The 18,239-nt window shown below is 42.3% G+C and overlaps 1 long non-coding RNA gene across 1 annotated transcript in view; it reads left to right on the top strand.

The window, feature by feature from the left end:
- The window catches only part of LOC122166240, a 38,132-nt gene extending 21,579 nt beyond the window's left edge, over positions 1–16,553 (top strand). The window contains exon 3 of the long non-coding RNA XR_006170741.1: positions 15,560–16,553. This is a non-coding gene — a long non-coding RNA (uncharacterized LOC122166240). The remainder of the gene's footprint in view (positions 1–15,559) is intronic.
- The last annotated feature ends 1,686 nt before the right edge of the window (positions 16,554–18,239 follow it).

Genomic DNA, 18,239 nt, shown 5'->3' with positions numbered 1-18,239 from the left:
ACAAAACAAAACAAAACAAAACAAAACAAAACAAAACAAAACAAAACCCACCAGAAATAATAGAAGAGTAGAAAGAGATTAAATGACACCCAAGAAAGGTGTGAAGGTGCATCATGCACTTTGTAAAACTGACTTAGGGAAAAGATAAGCAGCCATAATAGTGTAAAGGGAAGTCAAGTCATTAAAAGGGATTGCAGGTTATGTGGTATAAATGCCTATAATCAGGCTTTGAAAGTGTGCTGAATACAACTCTCCTGACAGAAAGGAATCTATGGGCATGTTTTCAAATAGGTTGTGGTTTGCTTAAGTCTTCCCATGAATATGTGTCTAGGAAGTTGTGTTAGGTGTCTCCATGCCACTATAATTGTTTTCTCCTCTTGCCATGCCTCTTTGGTCAGATCTTCTGGAGATGATGTCTCTTGGAAAGGCTGGGATTCCCAGTTTGGCCACACACAAGCACCAAGAAAACTGTGGATGCTATGGTATCCCCATGCCAAGCAGCGAGAGGTGGCCTTAACTGGTCAAGGTTTATCTCCCCAAGGCATTTTTAATTGCTCTAATTATCTGTGATCTCTCCTGGATGAGGATCGTAACCTTTGACATGCTCCAGTATCCTGGCTCAATTCAAACTCGGGTAACTGCACTCTCCCTTTTTTGCAAGCTCACTTGGTAGAAGTGTATTCCTCTTCAGGAGCTTATTATTTACTTCAAATCTTAAATTGATGCCTCATGTATTAAAGCAGCTGCAGAATTTCATCTTATTGGAAAAAGAATGATTTCTGTGCATAAAATCCACCATAACAATTCCAATTTGCAAAGGGAATGAGTGTTACTCATTCCAACAGCAGCATATGTGTACAGCATCTATTATCCAGGAACCTCATGAAGCTCAACAAGAGCAAAGTTCCTGCAGAGGAACAACCCTCTGTGTAACAGTACAGGCTGCAGGCCAACCAGCTGGAAAGCAGCTTGCCAGAAAAGGACCTGAGATCCTGATGAACACCAAGTTGAGCAGGAGCCAGCAATGAGCCCTTGGAGCAAAGAAGGCTAACAGTGTCCTAGGCTGCATTAGGAGGAGTGTTGCCAGCAGGTCAAAAAGGAAGATCCTTCTCTTGTACTCAGTGCTGGTGAGGCCACAGCTTGTCTGCTGTGTCTATTTCTGGGAGGCATGGATGTATTGGAAAAAGAGTTCAGTAAAAGCGGGAACAAAGATGACAAAGAAACTGGAGCACCTCTTCCACAAGGAGAGGCAGTGAGAGCTGGGACTGTTCAGCCTGCAGAAGAGAAGGCTTTTCATCAACATGTACAAAATACCTGAAGAGTGCAAAGAATAGAGAGCCAGGCTGTTTTTAATGGTTCTTTTTTTTCTATCGAGCGTGATAGAACACTAATACAGGCTGTTGATCTCCTTGGAGATCTCCCAAAGCCACTCGAACATGGGCCCAGGCAGCTGCTGTTGGGTGGCCCTGATGCAGCCAGGGCTGGGCTTGATGGACCCTGAGCCAGCCTCGGTAGTTTTGTGATTTAGGATAAATTCTGTTTCTTAATATTTTTCTGATGTACTTTGAAACAAAACCATGTGAAGAATGTATGTGGACCTATCTAAGAGTGCAGTTTGACACAGAATTTTTTTGCCTCTCCAGGTAAGATTTGCCAAATATACTTTTCAGTTTTGACTCAAAGGTCTTCAATAGCATGAGAGCAACAAGAATACAAGCCAAATACCTAAGTGTGGAAGTTTGGCTGGCCTCTTCATCGTGCACAGTATAGCAGAGACTGCAATTCAGCCTTTGATAGAAGAATGAGTCCTGTGGTCTGTCCATTATCTTCATCGCCTCTGCCTGAGCGTGTCTGATTGTTCTTGGTGGTTGTAATGCAATAATAGGATGGAAAGTATCATGATAATAGCAGGGTAGAAAAGTCTTTGGCTACAGTAAATGAGAATAAGCCCAAACACAGCAGCTGCAGAAATGAAGGAAAAGAGCTGCTTACCTTTGGAAAGCCTCAAGTAGGCAGGGATCTCCAACAACAGATACCCTCATCTCCCCTGCCAACCCTTAAATGAGGCCTGGGCAGGGGTGAATCCTGGCTCCACCCCTTCCAGTCACTCAGATGCACTGCGTGCACCTGAGCTCCCGAGTTGGCCCTGCCTTCCCACCAGATGTTCAAGCATTGTTTCAGGCCATGGCTTAGCGTTTCCACTGCAGTGGCTTATTCAGTCACCTAAGTGTTTATTAATACTGTACAAGACTGCTGGCTTTGATGTACTGGCCTTCCTCCTATTTATAGGCCCTCTTGGCTGTGCATGGGTCCTTGTCTATATGGTCACCAGCTCTGATCTCAAGAGCAGAAGTTCTGTGAGGATATTCCATATAGACCCAATGCATCTTGTAGTCTCTGTAATTTTGCAGGCAAAAACAAGAAGGCAGCTGAATCACAGACCCTTGAAGACCACCAGAGCTGTTCCAGCCCTCTTTGGGTAAGGTTTGAAGGGAGTCATCTGAGACTTTACTACCTGTTTGTATACCACCAAAGCAAGGAAAATACCTTTGTTCTCAGCTTGGATGCAGTGAAGGCAAATGCTTTCTGGTTTCGTCATTCTTTCCCAAATTAAAATGCTTTTCCACTGGACAGATGGAGCTCTGCACACATGGTTTTCCATGAATATTGCATTAATCCATATTCTGTGTTATAAATTACAATCAATCCATTCTTGTGCTAACCAAGCTGCAGCTGCTCCCAGATGAAAAGCCTTTTGAACTCTGCCAGACGAAATATTCCGAGTCTCATTCCAAGGTGCATGTCATTGTGGTTCTCAGGCTCTCATATGTGCTTAATTTAGAATATTTATCAAAGTGTACATTCTGCTGATGGCCAAGTGGGTGCCAGTGCTTACAGTGATGTTGTCTGCAAACTAACAAAAAGCTGAAGTTGTTTCAGGAAGTGGTAATATATTGATTTCAGCTTCAGTACAGCTAATCTGTAATCTAATTTGCAGTAAATCTTTCAAAACCCAGTGAATTCACTGTGTGATAAATTAAAAGAAAAGTATCAGCTGTGAAGTTTCAGGATGGATCTGGACTTCCTCAGGGTTTGTGGTCTCCAGATCCAGGACATGCCTTTTTTTCTGTTGTGAAGACAGGAACTATTTGTAAGTGTGGGCACAAGAACTGAGATGCAAGTTTTCTTCTGGTTCTCATATAGTCTGATTGTGCCTTGGCTTGTTAGAAGAAAAGAGCAGCCTTGCCCTTTAGGTGTATATTTCACAGAATGGAGGAAGTTTATAGCGGTTGTTTGAATCGGATATCTGACTTTTATTTTTTACTTTCTTTTTCTATCTTAATATTGGTGTCGTGGATTATGTTCAAATTCTGTAAACTAATAAACAAACACACTGATGACATAATGTGGGAATTCACTTCAGTGAATGTGCGGTGTTATGTGATTCATACTGAATCTGCTTTCATGTTGACTGAAACAGAAATGTATGATTTGTTCACTCTGTGAGTTAAGGACCTTCACATTTAGTGCTAAAGGCTGAGTACCCTGAGCACCCTACCTTTCCAGTTTCAGGCCACTCCCTGGAATTGTCTGAACTCTAAATTATTCTGTAAAGAAGTTATTAATATCTTAACTATAGTTGCTTGGTAGTGAAGTTGTTCAGATTGTACCAGATTTGAAAACTATTAAGCTTCAGTTATGTCTTGCCAGTAGCTCTTATTTCTCAAAAAATGGGACTGTAGAATAGTTTTCTTCTTTTTAAGGGAATGTGTGTATTTTAAAAGGAGCAAGTTTGGGGATTTATAGGGATCGAAACCCAAATATTTTCTCTCCCTTTCCTCCTTGTCTTGAAATTGCTGTGTCGGCAGAATTTTTGGGATACGTGCATGAATACATAATATTCATCCAAAAATTTGCAAATTGGAAATTTCCTGACCAAATCCTTACACAGTGTTTTTTTCTGGGAGGTATCATTGCCCCTTATTAGCCACTGAAACACTGGGGGGCAAACTGGAACACTGGAACAGGCTGCCCAGGGAGGTTGTGGAGTCTCCTTCTCTGGAGATGTTCAAGACCTGCCTGGACACCTACCTGTGTGACCTGGTGTAGGGAACCTGCTTTGGCAGGGGGTTGGACTCGATGATCTCTGGAGGTCCCTTCCAACCCCTACAATTCTGTGATTCTGTGATTCTGTGAAATGCTGAGCAGTTCCCATGGCTGCTCCATGTTGGTTGTCCTCCTCCTCCTCCCCCTTGAATGGAAGGAAAATGGGTGAGGATTGTGGTGATGGAGGAGCCTGGTGCTCATAAAAAGAATAAGTGCAAGATGCCCTGCCTGTTTCACTGCTTGAATTCCTGCAGCTGCTCTCAAGAAGGACATAGTCTGTTTGATCTGAAATGCTGAGACAACTAGCGTTTTATATTCACACATCATCTAGGCCATTGTTTTTATTACTCACAAGGGATAATTGCATCCAGAAATTTCCAAATGAAATGTTATATTGGGCAAAACAACATCTCACTGACATTTCAATTATATGAGTTATTTTCTAGCATAGATCAGCAATAAACTCCCCTGAAGAGTAAATTAAATAGGAAGCAAGAAAGCAGAGATGGGGCAGTTGCCAAGCGTCAGTATGTCTAGCACCTGCATTTCTGTCCATGCCCTCACTCCTCTTGTCTTTATGCCTACTGCAGTCAGCCAGTGAAATCCAGTGGTGCCCATAGGCAGCAGGCACGCACGGAGGAGGGCTCTTTCTGCAGGTGCGAGCTACCTGGGACTGGGGTCTCGAATGCGGGAGTCCCTGGTTTCTGCCTTGGTGAAGTCTACCAGGCGAAGCTGATGAGGTCGGAGTGGAAACACGGTCATCCTGGCTTTCAAAGGATTTTGGTCAGCGCTTGGGAGAGCGCGCAAACGGCCGGTAAGCGCCTCTCCGGTGGCAGGCTCTGGGCAACAGCCCGCAGCTCAGCTGGGGCGCCCATGCTCCTGCAAACCCAAAGCCGTACCACCAGAGGGAGCAGGAAGGAGCTGCCTCGCACAGATGGAGCAAACGCTGTTTTTCCATTGTTGCCTTAGCCAACGTGCCAAACAAGCAAAAGCCCTAGCATAAATTTCCCTTATCCTACCATAAAAATGCTTTTATTGGTAATAGCTTATTTCACGCACTGAACTTAATTTTTTTTCTGGGAAAAGAAACAACCCACTAAGAGAATTTTCTGAGAGTCATTTTGGAAAAAATAGGCCTCCAAGCACTTCCTAATGCACAGTCAGGCTGAAATAAAGGTCCCAGCTGACCATTCCCCATGAAGTCCTTGCTGGGATTTTCACATTTCAGTATGTAGAGTTCCATCTATACTCTTTGATAAAGATCAGGAACAAACTCTTCTAACGGGTTTGTTCAACAGCAGGCAAGAGAGCCAGGGCTCTATTAAGTACAGGCAAACTGATTAACTTCTAGGTCCACTTCCACTTTCCCTGTGGTTCGTCTCAAATTAGCCTCTGATATCTCAGTGTGAGATTAATCCAGTGTGACGAAGTTGAAGTGGTAATGGTTCTTTTTGATAGCACAATGTTTTCTCTACGACTGTTGTAGACAATAAAGACAGAATGCCAAGCTGCTTATAGGAAACAGATTTTTCTGGTTCCTAAACAAATGCCCTGTTCATGTATGGATACAGAAAGAACAAATTAACTGCTCTAAGATAAATTAAAGTTTTTTAATCAAGATGTATCTATATGTTTTTGATCTAAAATATTATTTCAGAGGCCCAAACCTTAATTTCCGTGCTTGCAGCTGCAGGCTGGACACAGCCACTCAGTGCTGCCAACCTGGTTGGGATTCTGCCACATCCTTGCAGTGCTCAGGTAAGGCGTTCCCTTGTGGCACTTGGTCCTGCAGCTGGTTTTTTGTCCTGTTTGGCTATAAATTCCTGCCTGAAGCAGAAGCTAGTGCTTCACATGCCTCAGGTACACTCAGATAGAACCAGCAGTGTAACTTAAAGAAGGGCTTGGGGTGCTTCTGCATAGTAGTAGACTCTCCACCTGTCTCACAGGGGCTTGGTGTGAACTAACTACTTCATCCCTGCTGGATGTTCACAGCCATATGTAAACAGGGGCTGGTGAAGTTTACATTAACAGTTGTTGATTGCTGCATGATCAGCAACATGTCTTCTTCCTGTAACCACACCAGCATATTGCTGGAAGTTTTGGACAAATCTGTTACTAGCATCAATGACTGTGCTCAGTAAATCCGGAGCTTTGGGCTAAGCAAGAGCTGTGCGTGTGTTACGTACTGTAGAGCTGCCCTCTGTGGCTGCAGGGAGCTGTGAGGAGATGGGTTCTGCAGAAATGGACGTCTCCTTACCAGCAGCAAATGCTCATATATCACAGTTTAAGAGAGCAAGTAAGCCCCACTCCTAGATCCCTTGCTAGGTTTTTTCAGCTACAGTCTTGATGGTATAAACCACGCACCAAGCAACGTATGGAAGAGAGACCTGGAACACCGGGGTCTGTGCTTTGTAATTATTCCTGTAATTAATACTCATCATCACTTGAGTATTACTGTCTGAGGTTTTTCCCCCTAGGCCCATGAATTTATTTAAACCACTGAGCACATTTGTGTCTTGTTTAATGTTCTTGGCTCTACAAACAACTGTGGTGTGGCTAACTGAAGTACAGTCACTGTTGCTCTGATGTTACAGCATCGGCGATTAGAAAGGATTTGTTCCTGAACACCTTCATAAATAGAAGAATGAATATACCTGATATCTTTTATTCTAACCAAGAAAAAATCATTCTAGCTTAGCATCTGATCAGAAAAATAAACAACTGAAACAGACCAAGATTTATCAAGGGCAGGGAAAAAGGGAAAAAAAATCCCTTCTTTTTTTTTAGTGAACTGCAGTATCAAACCTCTGAGCCTTAAATAAAACATTTAGGAAAGAAATAGCCACTATAACTAATGTGCTATTAGTTCTGCACTAATGTTACTAATTAGGCTGTCAGTTCAATGTGAAAAAATGAATAAAGCACTGCAGTGTGCAGCTTTGTATTAGTCAGTCTTTTTCTGCTCTTGAGCAAACTTGTTCTGCATGCCAGAGGTGAAAGCATTAGTTGAATACAGAACCTGTTTATAAATCTGGCACAGCTTGCATCTTGACGGGTGCCACTGCTGTTCATTTGCACCTTTCTGCTGTCCAAAATTAACCTCGCATAGCTTGAAATTCTGCATGAAATGAAAGATGGGTTCTGGTTTCAGCTGGGCTGCTCTGGCCTGAATTAAATCTTCCAAAATTTTTGCTGTACCTCAAGGTCCTTACCTGACCATCCAGGCAACTGGGGATCAAGCTAAATGGTTCTGCTCATTAAATGACATTCTGAAGGGAGATAGGAAGCTTGCCGGGGCTTTCAGTAGGTTATCAAGTGATGCTTTTCTCTACAACTAATTGTGGCAGAGCAATGGGGCAAGGCTGCGCTGGGGCATCAGTGGAGAATTTTGGAGGGACGAGAGCAGCATTCTTGCCATGCTCTTTGAACTTCTAGACAGCCTCAGCTGCAAGGGAAACCACAGCTGAATTCCTCATGTCAATGTCTTCATTTTGGTTATTGTTTGAAGGAATCTCCTTATATCCAGTTTCCAATCAAAACATCATGTACTTGCTAAAATCTGAGCTCCAGTATGAGTATGTTGCACTACAGGGACTGAAGTCTACCAACCATGTAACATAGATAGCCTTTGAAAAACAAATCCTTAATCAAAGTTACACTCCATTTGTTTTTCAAATTTCCATTTTCCATTTAAGTGGCTGTTTCATTGCTATGAGAAGCATTAAGAGCTATTAATGTTTTTCTTCTTGTGGCTCTTTTAAAACTGAGCTTCCTTTGTTACTAATATCCTGGCAGTGGATATTCTCACTTATCTGCCCTATGCTCACAGGTTTGATCCAAGATTACCTGGTTTAGTTTCTTCATGCAGAAATGTATGTATTGTTTTTTTAACTATTTGAATGTTTTCATTGTAAAGTGCCATTTCTTTCTCATTCTATTGTTCTAATTATATATTAAGTTAACTTAAGGCAGATAAATTCTTCCTTTATGTATTTTTGTCAGCCTGAAGTTAATTTAATATTAACACATAAAAATAACAGGGAGGTTAAATGAAATAATAGATGAAGCTATGCTGTAACTCTTTTATACCCAGCTACTGAAAGAAGGTATAAGAAAGCTGCGAAATGTAAGCAGGCCAGTTTCAGCCTGAGAAGGTGTGAGAAACAACTACTTGTTCTAAGAAGATACACTGTGCATTGATTTCTACACAGGTGCTGCCTGTGTAAAAGGGCTGAAAGAGAGGATGTCCTCTGAGCGTTTAGCTCAGGTAGGACTCAGGTAGGAAAACCACTGCTTCAAATTACCTCTAAGGTGCATGGTTTTGTTTTGTTTTTGTTTGTGAAATAGCTTTTCTGTTTGAATGCTTCTTCTTTGCACTAGAGCATCACCATCTCAAGTAGGAGAATCTCCAGAATTGTCAGGTAATTGTTTGGAAGCCTGGTAAGAAAAATGTTTTCATTCCACCATGCACTTCTTCTGAAGCAAAAAAATACTTGTGGAAGAGCTGGACTTCTCCAACACTTAAAATCCTGGACATGTCAGTGACGGTTTGTGCTGAAGTGATTACTGAAACACACTCAAAGCATGTTATCAAAATGTTTTGACTAAAAACAAAAATAAAAATCTACAGCCAGTTCTGATGAAAGACTATTTCAAGGCAGGACTTCACAGACATACAAGCTTTAGACTTTAGAAAATGGGAAAGAATTTAATATTCTCATTTTTCCCCAGTAAGGACTTTTAAAGAAATTTATCACTGCTGCCTATCAGCACGTTCATCTGGTCAACAAGGCAGGAAGAGAGCTATCTGTAGAAAGAGCTCCACTTTGACTGTTTCTGGATTTGCCCATTTCCTTCTCAATATGTTTTTGCAGGCAGCTCTGCCTGCTTCTCCTCTCCTTCAGCATTCACAGCTCCAGTAACCTCTCTCCTGTAACTTGGTCTCAGGGTCTGTGGCCTGCAGATACAGATGTGTTCAGTTCATTGTCATCTTCATGCTCTTTTCAGTGATCCAAATGCCAGTCATCCCAAATGACTTTATACACCGTTAGACAAGTTTCTTATGGAAGACTGTGCCAAATTCCCATGACAAATCACTATAGAAGCATTTTTTTTGTCCTTTCCCCCTTTTTCTTCATGTATGTTTAAGCGCTTCCAAGGCATCACCCAGGTCACTATTACCTCATGCATGATGCACATTTTCTGGTCTTCGTTGGTATCATTTGGTTTTCGTGGTGTAAGAAAGCCAGCTAATGCTAGATGAGTGCTGTGTGTAAACAAAGACCTCCAGGTCTTGTAGCTTTGTGTCTGCTTTCTTGTCTATCATTTATCATCGTTAGTGTGTGTCTGCTAACAAGGAACTATTCAACCAAATCACAGGAGGGTCTGCCTAATGTTTTGCCACCAGATTCATGAGGAGGAAAAGGATGGAACAGAGATGAATAATCTTAAGGAGTGAGAAGTAAACAGAGACTTTTAATTGTAATTCCTGGCTGTCATCATCCTAATTAGCAATGGATCTACTTGATGCCTCAGTTCAGAGATCGTGAATAGTGCTGCTCTGTGTCTGTCATGGTGATTGATGTATGTCTTGGTAATAACCTGGTAGAATGTACAAAGCTGTATAATAAATCTATAGAGACGCTGCCCTAGAACAATTCAGTGACACTTAACCCAATTACATGAATGGTAGTGTCTTCCATCTGGACTGAAAAGTCAGTCTGATTACATGTTAGGGGTGTCTGCTGAACCAGAATATCCAAGGAACTAGATAGAAACAATAGTCCTATGAATCTACACTGAATTTAAGAACAATTATTTTGTTTTTTTTCTCTGCTCATTTTGAATTGTTCCTCATGGAAGCCAGCTTTTGCTACACAATCCACAAGGCAGCAGGAATGGAGGGACAATGGAATTGCAGCTAAGTGAAGCATATTTTTTCTGCAGTCTCTCCGATGCTTTCCTGGAACTGGTAAGAGAAATGGTGTATATCCCACAGAATGCAAGATGTGCTTGTGCTCATGTTACATGCACAGTGGTTACGGAGGGCAGCTCTTAAAGCCACTCAGTAAAATCATATTAATTTTAGTGGGCTTTTGACCAGCCTTAGCTGAAGCCCATGCCTTTGAGGAATGCAGTAGCTACACTTTAATTTCACTTTTAAATAATTCCCAGCGTTCATTTCTTATATTACAGCATCCTTTCCTAGAAGTAATTTCTCATGCCATATTACCTGGGAGATGACTGCAGTAGCAGAAGCAGATGAAAGAGAGCATTATCCTATGTCTGTCTTCCTAAGAAAGCATTTCTTCAGTTGACCTAGTCTTGAGGAATAGTTCAACTCTGGATTACAGTGCTTGTGGAACAGGGCAATCTTAATTTATGTGGCAGGTCATGCTAAGATACTATGCAATATCTGATTTTTTTTTTACTTATTCATTAAACGGTTGGATGTTGAGTTAAATAAATAATCAAAGAGTATTACAAGGTCAAATAGCTAATTCTCTCTCAGACAGTACAAGGTACTTGGCATTAATGAGCTGCACCTCACCAGGCTTTTATGGGATAAACTTCATTTTGAGAGATTTATTGCTCTGAAATGTCTGGCAAGTGATGCTGAATATTAGTTGCAGTAAGAAGAATTGAAGAATGATCACTGAGAAGGCATTGCCAACAAATTCTTCTCTTTTGGCGTGGCCTGTAAGTTACAGAAATGTAGGATTCTAATGGGACTTTCACACCCAGACACAGACTGTAATTCCAAGCCTTATTAATGAAAGTTAGGATTTGCAGAGAAGCATGGTTAGAGCCATGGAACTCTCAGTGTTTAAGATTTGCATTCTGCGTACAAAACAGCTGGTAACACTCAACTCCTGTGTGTTTCAGTGTATAGTTGGTATCTATATCCTCCATTTCCAGACACCAGAAAAATTGGGTACTGTAGATCACACAATCTATCCATAGGGAAGTCAAATACAGACTTTGAGTGAAGTCACCGTGCTTAACTTTTGCATTAAACTGTTTCTCGTTGCATTTAAGGAATGCACGTGCATTGTATTTTTGGTCACTCAGGGATAATTGCTGAATTTTCTCTGCTTTTGGTAAAATTTTTTTTTTTTCTCTGCTTTTGGTTGGACCTTCTGGAGGCTGGAGATGATACTGCTGGTGGAACAGCGCATTTGGGGAGCAGAGTTAAGCTTGTTGTGACTGTTTTCCTATGAACCATAGGCATGCTGATTTTAAGCTATGTATCTCTGATGGAAATAGAAGAAAAGCCGTTTTTGCTTCCTGGTTTGGAAGGAGGTATGCTGTGTGCAGCTGTGGGTGGTGGTGTTGATATGCAGTCTCCAGTACGCAGTCTGTACTTTGAGTGCATTAGGGCAGAAATAAGTTCCTGAATTTAGCTGCTGCTAACTCCAAGACCCTGTTTGATCAGTTATTGTTCAGCAAAGCTGAGTTAGTAGACTTGACTCACATTTTTTAAGACCAATCTCTCATTTCAAATTATTTGAAACACAGCTTCCCTTCCTCCACTTTAAACTCCAAAGCTGCATGATAATTGCTTCTTAATTGTTCTTTGATCTTTGCTGAATTCAGTCTGGCTTACTCTTGCTGTCACTTCTCACAGGGATGGTGCAAAGTGTGATTTGTCTGTGCATCCTACACAGAACAAAAGGAGCTTATATGGTTTTGCTTATAATTTCTTTAGTCCTATTAAATGAATTAGCTAAAATTGAGAATTCAGCAATGAGGCATACTGAAAATCTTGTTCTCTGGCAAATCCATCGCTTGCTGTGTCACCTGGTATTATTTTGTCTTCCCTTATCAACTAGTTGTGTTTTTTTAATATAGAGAGAATGATGTAGTCTGAGAGACCTATTTCATGTGTACTACAGCAGAACTCAGTTTAAGATGGAGGGGATAAAAATAGTTCAGAAGACTTTCCACGTTTAATATGAAAGTTTTCATTTGTTGAAGTCTAATAAGAAAACAATTTTTTTCTGTGAATTTGGTGAATGACTACAAAGGTTCCAGACAGCACTCTCAACTTTCATTGTGCATGTTTCTGACTTTCTCTTTGTGTATTCTGAGATTTTATGCAAAATTCACTTGAAAAGACTTGGATTCAGAACAATAATAATAATTTAACAAATCTTAGCATGCAATAAAACAGCATATTTATTTGAAATACCTCAGTGTCAACACATTTTACAAGGAATACTTGCACAAAGTATTCCCTGCACAAGAAGTAGAGGCAATACTTAGAGGTGGAAATCCTGGTGTCTTTTAGCACAGGAGACTATCAAGAGCTTTACCAGGAGTCTCATTTCAAGGGCTGTATGTTCCCTGTGAGCCACAAGCTGTTCTCTTGGCTTAGGGACAAAACAGTGTATAGCCCTTCTTTCTGTTGCTGCTATTTCACTGCAGCATTCCTGGATATTAATGTTCTTCCCTCATTCATTTAGGTTCTCTTTCTATTTATGGAAAAAAATGGACAAGCTGAATCTTCTGTTTGTCTGGTGGTGGCCACTGGAATATTTAAGCTCATGGAGGGAAGGTTTGGAGTGGATGTCAGGGAGAAGTTCTTCACAGAGAGAGTGATGAGGTGCTGGAACAGGTTGCCTAGAGAGGCTGTGAATGCTCCATCCCTGGAGGTTTTCAAGACCAGGTTGGACAGGGTCCTGGGCAACCTGATCTAGTGCCAGATCAGGAGGTGGAAGGTCCTGCCTGTGACAGGGGGGTTGGAACTTGATGATCCTTGTGGTCCCTTCCAACCCATTCTATGACTCTAAGATATATCAGCAAGCTGATGATACCATTGCTGTGTACTGGTGAGTATAGCTAGCCACAGCTTTTTATAGCTTGGATGGGAACATTTTACAGAATCACAGAATCATAGAAACACCAAGGTTGGAAAAGATCTGCAAGATCATCCAGTCCAACCATCCACCTATCACTAATAGATCTCACTAAACAATATCCCTCAGCACAGAATCCAAACATTCCTTGAACACCTGCAGGGTCAGTGACTCCACCACCTCCCTGGTGCCCTGTGCCCAGTGCCTGACCACTCTTTCAGAAAAGTTCATAACATCCAGCCTAACTCTCCCCTAAGGCGGCTTGAAGCCATTCCCTCTGGTTCTATCATTGTTACACGTGAGAAGAGACCGACCCCCAGCTCACTGCAACCTCCCTTCAGGTAGTTATAGAGAGCAATAAGGTCTCCCCTGAGCCTTATATATATTACCTTCCCTGGCACTGAGGTCAGGCTAACAGGCCTGTAGTTCCCCGGATCCTCCTTACAACCCTTCCTGTAGATGGGAGTCATGTTGGCAAGCCTACAGTCTTCTGGGACCTCACCAGTCAACAAAGAGCACTGATAGATAATGGCGAGCAGTTCGGCTATCGCCTCCACCAGCTCCCTCAGCACTCTTGGGTGAATGCCATCCTGCCCCATGAACTTGGGCAGTCCAGCTGGAGTTTAATAACTGTTTCGGCGAATCTCTAGGTGCCATTATGAACTTTCTTAACTCCTTTTCTTGTTTCCAGAGCATTTAGTTTTAAGTCTCTCATATGATGTTTTCTCAGTACGATGTGAAGAATCACAAGCAAATGAAAATTAGAGTAATATTGAAAAAAAAAAAAAAAAAAAAGAGAATAGGATACAAAAATCTGTGATTTTCTGCTCAGAGAATTTCATTTTTATTAAGTTCATGAAAAGCTTAGTAGTGCACTCTTCAGCTGGTAAAATATATCTTGAGATAGTGGAATTAGCACCGTTAGCACTTGAAATCTCCAACGGCAATACACAGATACATACTTTTATGTCTATGAAACAGATTGGCAGTATCACCTAAGTGCAGCTAAAGTAATGCAACTAATGAAATAATAACACATGGGAATAAATAAAATGCTGTTCAACAGGTGAAGAAATGCTTTAAGTTAAGTATGAAATCTGTGTGTAGTTCAAATAATGTTCGTGTTCTGTCTCAGGACCATCAAAGTGAGAGTTAGGTCTGCCTCTGTATACTTAATATGGCCTGGTGCCTTTCCAACAAATATTTTATTATGGGAACTCTCCCAGTGATTTTGGAATGTGAGCAGCATTTTGGACCTCCTTATGGATTTGAAAGTGATTTTTTTTTTCTCTGAAACCATTGAACAGAGACAAATGTGCGGAGAAGTGGAAGAATGAAAAAGTTCAGTCCCATTTTTAGGCTGTTAAAGGCAAATACAAACATTTCTGTGCATACCCTCCCCTCCCACCTGATATTAAGACACAGCTAAAATATTTTGCTAAAAACTGTGGAGTGTGGTTAGAGCTCTGGCAGATTTTCCTTTTATGCCTGCTGCAATTGTTTTGTTACAGAGAATGCTGTTTCTATCTCTTCTGCACAGGTAGTTGGGCAAACCTGCAGTCAGAGCTCTGCTTGTCCTTGCTTAAATAAAAAAGCTGGGAGGATGAACTCAAGTCTTCTGCACTGTACCCTGATACTGAGCTATTCTGAAATGATGCCATGCAAAACTTTGTTTCCTTCTCCTATGGGAGAAAAATATCATTCCAAGCCTTGAGAGTTGCTATAAAATAAAACGGCTGGTGGATGCCTTACTGGTGGTGGGAACAGATGAGGATTTCAGTCTTGGTTCCTAAATGATCCTCCTTACTGCAGTATTTGACCTTCGTGCACATCTCCCTAAACTAGCATTGTAGATGCCTATTTCACACATGGGAATATGGAAGGAAATCTGTTGCAGAGCTGGGATTTCATTCCTCTCCATACAAGCACCTCATCCAGTGCAATACTCCCAGGATCTTTGTTCTGATGACTGTGTATTTTCTGTATACAGCCAAAATTGTTACTGATTCATCCAACATTTCCTTAGGTTGTCATCTATCTCTGCAAGTTTTGTGTGCAATTTTTCCATTGATATGGATAGGAATAAGAATAAGAACCCAACTTAATTGCCTGAATACAGAGTAAATTTTGTGAAATATTCTCCTTGACATTGCTGGCTTTTCTTTTTTTTTTTTTTTTTTTTTTTTTTTAATTCATCTATTAGTTGTATTCTGAAAACAAAGACTTTTGTTTTTAATTTTCTTTTTCTTCTTAGCTTGAAACAAAACAGCTTTACAGTTACCACGAATAGCTCCTAAGACTTACGGAAAATTAGCAAGGTTATAAAACCTACAGAGTGTGTGTGTGGTTTGCTGTTACAGCTGCACTTTTAAGAAAAAGTAATATACGCACTTGTCCTCCTTATAAAAGCATCTATAAATTAACACTCTTTGAAACATTTCTGATGTGTAGCACAATTTTTATGTATTACAGCCAAAATGTGGCTCCTCCATTTGTAACACTTCAGTCCACTTAAAATATCATGCTAAGATCCAAGGGGTCTCCATTCTGGTCCTTTCCTTGGCATTTTCTGACCATGTCTTTTTCTTTCACAGGGTTGAGGTACGGGATGGCTGTGAGGTGTGGAGGACACGAGCGTGGGATTTCCTGTGTGTGGCAAGTGGACATATGAAGCTATGTTCCAGAGGACTTCCTGCAGGACCTCGTCCTGGCTCTCATCCACCCATGCCTCCACAAAGGTTGTGCCTGAGAAGACCCACGAGGCAGCAGTGAGTGTGACTGTGGCTGGAGTACCACATCCTGCCCACCTCCCCGTGGGTTGCTGGCCATTGTGCCTTTGTCAGCTGCTGGGTGCGTTGGGTGGGCTGGTGCCTGCATTGGGAGGGCCTGCTGACACCTGTGCTCCTGTCTGCTCCAAGTGCTGGCACAGCCGTTTCTCTGCCGTCCTACAACTTCGAGGGTGTGCTTCAGAAACATGGGACAAAGTTCTTTCTTGCAGCAATTAGAGTGAAGAGGAGAAACTTAAAGCAAATGAGAAGGATTGAAGTTAGCTCTGCTTCCCAGGAGTCTTTCTTAAACTCTCTATAATACGAGTCAAAATACTACTGATTCTACTAAATCTGCAATTTTCTTCCTTTCTGTGTATTGACACCAGGACAAAGCAATTACAGCCCCTGGAAACACATGAGTGAAGCGAGTGAGGCAGAGATATTAGCACTGCTGTAGTCCTTCCCCGCCTTGTCCTCTGCCTTTATTAATCTGCATGTGTAAATAAAACTGAAATTAAACTCTTAATTTATCACCATGTTGTGGTGACAGCATGCCGGACCGTAATACTTTACAAACACGTAGCACTACATTAACATCAGAAACAGATTCTTCCCCTGAGAGAGGGGAAGATTTCAAAGAATGCAGAAGGATACCACAGGGCTGTAATCCGTCTTGTTGCACAGAAAACAACCAATTGTTGAAACCCTCAGAGGGGGAGGTGGGCCCAGAGATCTGCACAACACATGTAGGCTGTGACTTTTCAGCCATTAAGAATGAAGATGGGAAATTTTGAAAGAAAGAAGCTTGGGGGGGGGAAATAAAGCCACCCAAAAAAACAAAAAAAAAAAAACAAAAAAAAACCCAAAGAAAACCACCCCAAAAACAAAATAACAGCAAAAGAAACAAAAACAAAACAAAACAAAACAAAACATGGTAAAAGGGAGAAGATACTGTATGGTAATAACTCAGTGTGACTGCCCAGAGAAGTGCACTACTCTGAGGACCATCCCTCTGTATGCAGGCAGTCTCTGCTACAACAGGGTGAGCCTCTGCCCACATCCCTGTGCTGTCTTCACCTCTGCCATCCGTAGTTGTAGGGCACTGAGCTGCCCCTCTTCTCTCTGTGGGATGCTAGCTGATAGGCTGAGATCCACCACGGCCATCTGAGTGGACGTCCTGTGGTCCTGAATTAGCTCAGCACTTAAATACATGCTTAAGGGGTTCTCTGAATTGGGTGCTGTGTGCTTTGCTGGCTCCCTCCACATCTCCTGGCTCCCTGAGTGCTTGGCTTCACCCCTGCTTTACCGTTTAGGATGCTCCCGCTGTCCAAGGCTCGGCCCCTCTCCATCTCCACAGCACTCAGGAGTGCCTCACAAAGTAGGTCGTTTTGGGGCTATTTTGTGTGAGAGCTGTGCTCGTTCTGCCCACACCCAGCCTTGCGGGTAGGAGCACATTCTGTCCAGCCGAGAGCCCCACAGAGCATGGTCCCCACTGGCATGTCTGGCAGCTGCCCCTCCTTGCTGCACAGTCTGCAGAGATTTAAGTGATTTAAAACCCTACCTCTGAGGGTTTTGGTGGGAATAAGCTACAGATCTCCTGAGCCACTTCATTGTTAAATAAAGTTCCCACCCTCAGACATCTAGGATCTCTTCAAAATGTTGTCCTCACTCCTGCATTCAACTTCAGATTACAAAACTCTCAACAGTGTTTTGATTCCTACAGAGGAGAGTTTATTTGCTCAGTCCTGCTCTGCTCCATCAAAGAGACCTCACTGGGAGAAATCAGAGGGCCCCATTCATCAGGGAGGAAATCCTGCTTGCAGTAGCAATGCTGTGCAAGAAAATGCAAACCTGCCAAGCTTTACTTACCTTAGCCCAGTGTGTGGTGAGGCATGCTGATAGATGCATGGTTCCAACACGTTTTCGAGACTGGCCAGGGAAAACTCGTCAACTGGAAGGAGCAGGACATGCATGCCCCTGCCACCATGTGGTTCATGGATTCCAAGCCCCTTGGAGTGGCACAAGAGTGGGAGCAAAGAAAGTGTGCAAAGCAGCCGTGAGTGAAGTACATGCAGCTGGAGGCATCTCTCAGGGGAAGAGGAAAATGGGAGAGCTGTGAGCAATGATTAGCTGTAGCCATTAAACTCAGAAAGCAGTGACGTAATTTTGGGAGTGTGATTGTACCATCTGAACTATCCTAGAAGAATGTCAAGTGCTGTGAAAATAACACCATATGTTCAGAGAGCCTGATCTGGAGGTTTCCAAACCACAGGGCTGGATTTTGCTGCGATACTTTGCAGATGCAACTCATAGGGTGTCAGACCCTGAGAACCTGTCCTTTGCATCCCTTCTTGGGGCAGCCATGCCAAAACCTCTCTGGAACCACGTGGACTGGCAGACAGGTGGATGCCATGGAGTGTTTTCTGCAGGAGCCCACACGACTTATGCCGGACTGTTGTGCCACTGTGCCACCACACATCTGGGTGGGATCCCATGACTTCCTCCA

Source organism: Centrocercus urophasianus, unplaced genomic scaffold, assembly GCF_019232065.1.
Source record: "Centrocercus urophasianus isolate 14NV4802_14NV808 unplaced genomic scaffold, USGS_Curo_1.0 seq_32, whole genome shotgun sequence".
NCBI lineage: Eukaryota > Metazoa > Chordata > Aves > Galliformes > Phasianidae > Centrocercus > Centrocercus urophasianus.
Note: the sequence above shows the minus strand (reverse complement) of the source record. Positions and strands in the feature narration are given on the sequence as shown.